This window comes from Cucurbita moschata, unplaced genomic scaffold, assembly GCF_002738365.1.
Source record: "Cucurbita moschata cultivar Rifu unplaced genomic scaffold, Cmos_1.0 Cmo_Scf00200, whole genome shotgun sequence".
In the NCBI taxonomy this organism is placed as follows: Eukaryota; Viridiplantae; Streptophyta; class Magnoliopsida; order Cucurbitales; family Cucurbitaceae; genus Cucurbita; species Cucurbita moschata.
In genome coordinates this window covers 41,666-44,128 of record NW_019268716.1, presented here as the reverse complement: position 1 = coordinate 44,128, position 2,463 = coordinate 41,666, and the positions used below count along the sequence as shown (strand labels likewise).

At 47.8% G+C, this 2,463-nt stretch overlaps 1 long non-coding RNA gene across 1 annotated transcript; it reads right to left on the bottom strand.

The window, feature by feature from the left end:
- Positions 1-625: 625 nt before the first annotated feature.
- On the bottom strand, positions 626-1,648 carry LOC111440389. The gene is made up of 3 exons (XR_002709930.1): positions 1,327-1,648; positions 1,166-1,247; positions 626-636 (listed from the first exon to the last, which is right to left on the bottom strand). It is a non-coding gene; the product is annotated as an uncharacterized LOC111440389 (long non-coding RNA).
- Positions 1,649-2,463: the final 815 nt, after the last annotated feature.

Sequence of the window (2,463 nt, the reverse complement as noted above, 5' to 3'; positions counted from 1 at the left end):
GGACACTTGGTCCTCCCACGAAGCTATAGATACCGTTCTCACACTAGCAATATATGAACACTCCTAGGTACTTTCTTGCCATGGTGAACCGCTAAGTTCCTAGGGGAAAATTAAGTCTGGCTGGAGCGACATATCGCTCCTAACAATAATTCTCTAAGCTTGTCATAGAAATGGGCACTAGAAAATAACGGGGTGTGCATGCAACCGTCTTCTAACATCCTAATATTCATGCAAACTAGGCACGCCGGCTCAACGAGGCGATGGCCTCCATCCAGCACCCAAAACACGAAGTTCGCGCTCAATGGGGCGAATTCATCCATCAAGCACCCGGAACACGGAATACACAATTCCAACATAAATTAAACGCATGCATACGTACAACGGAAGCTTAAGGCATACAAGCAACACTCAGATAATTCACCCAACACATCATAACAATCCATCTGATTAATCTCATTCATGGAGAGCTAATTTAAGACAAAATTACTAACATGCATACATACAATCCAAGCGAACCCTACAAGTATTTCTTCCTAAATACCGGGTGGTGACTTACCTGGTTAACGCGTGCCCTTTTTGCTAGCGTTTCTTTGCCCGTGAGGTGTCCAAAAGTACTGATTTCTTTATATTAGGTCCCTATTCACGTAAGAACAGTATTAGAACTAGAACCGAGACAAAAATCGGGCGAACAGAACGCAACCGGGCCAAAATGGCCGTCCCACGCGCGCTGGGAGTGCGTGGTCACGCACGCGGGAAGGCGCCAGTCGCGTGCCCGCCTCCGCGTAGTCGCGGGTCGGCCGGTCCGGTCGGCTTGGCTCGCGTCGCGGTTCGGCCCGACTTGCAGGCGACACGTGTCGACGCCTCGCTGGAGCTGTGTTGCTCCAGCCGATGGTCGACGCGTGTCCGGCGCCTGTCGCCGCCGGCCGACTCCTTTATTTTTTTTATTTTTTATTTTTTTTCTTCTTCTTCTTCTTCTTTCTTCTCTGTCTTCTGAAAACCGAAACACAATTCTCTATTCTGATTTTCATATCTTTCGATCCGTAGATCGGATCGACATGATTTCTTCAGCAAAGTTTTAGATCGTGTTACGAGCTACGTCCTCGTATTTTTTTTGTAATTTTTGCTTAACTACCGGATGAGTTAAGAAGGTCGGAATTTCGCTCACCATTCTCGGACGACTCTCGGATCTCCGCCTTCGGGTTGAGGTCTCGGCCAAACTTCTTCACAGATCACGCGTAGAGTTGTTCCTAGATGAATATATCAAGATTTCAGATCTTGATTCACAAAGAAAAACTGTAGATTTGAGAAAACGTTCAAGATCCTTACCTTGCGGGTTTTCCGACTTCTTGATGAAAAATGGGACTCCGGCCACCCACATTCTCTTTTCCCTTCTAAGAAAGTCTCTCTGCATGATCTTCACTTCCTTGCATCATGATCTTCACCGGAATAGACTCCAACGGTAGTTTTCGGTGAGTCTTTCGGCGGTTCATCCTTTCTCCTCTCTCTAAGTTCTCTCTACCCCTTTCTCTCACTATCTCTCTTTTGCAGGACTATGGATGGGGTTTCGTTTGGACCCCTTAGGTGGTTGGAGGGGCAAATTTACCTATTTGCCCCTCTCGACTTTTCCTTTTTTTTTTCTTCTTTTTCTATTTCTATTTCTATTTTTCTTTCTTCGGGTATTACAAATTCTCCCCTCCTTAGGAACTTTCGTCCCCGAAAGTAGCTATCTCTTGGAAGGGTTCGGGATAAGCTTTCCTCATGTCCTCTTCTCGTTCCCAGGTTGCCTCTTCCTCACGGCGGTTACCCCATGAGACCTTTACCAAGGGAATATCTTTGTTACGCAACCGCCTAGTGTCTCGAACCAAAATTCTGCTAGGCTTCCCCTCGTAAGACATATCTTCTTGAAGAGGAAGCCTCCCATGCTCGATTACATGAGTAGGATCGAGAGTATACTTTCGCAGCATGGATACGTGGAACACATTGTGCACGGTGGCAAGGTTCGGTGGTAGGGCAATTCTGTAAGCCACAGCCCCAACTCAGTCTAGAATCTCGAAGGGGCCTATGAACCTTGGGCTCAATTTCCCTTTCTTTCCGAACCTCAACACCCCCCTCATAGGGGCCACCTTCAGGAACACGTGGTCACCCACCTCAAATTCGAGGTCCCTTCTACCCACATCTGCATAGCTTTTCTGTCGACTCTGTGCGGTGAGTATCCTCTACTTGATTTTCTGCACCGCTGCGTTGGTGACCCTGACCAACTCTGGTCCCAGTAGTTGCTGCGTGCCTACCTCTTCCCAAAACACTGGTGTTCGACACCTACGCCCATACAGTGCCTCTAAGGGGGCCATCTGAATGGTCGCTTGATCACTATTGTTGTAGGCAAACTCCATTAAAGGCAGATGTTCGTCCCCGAAAGTTGGCGTCTCTTGGAAGAGTTTGGGATAGGCCCCTTCCCGTCTTCTT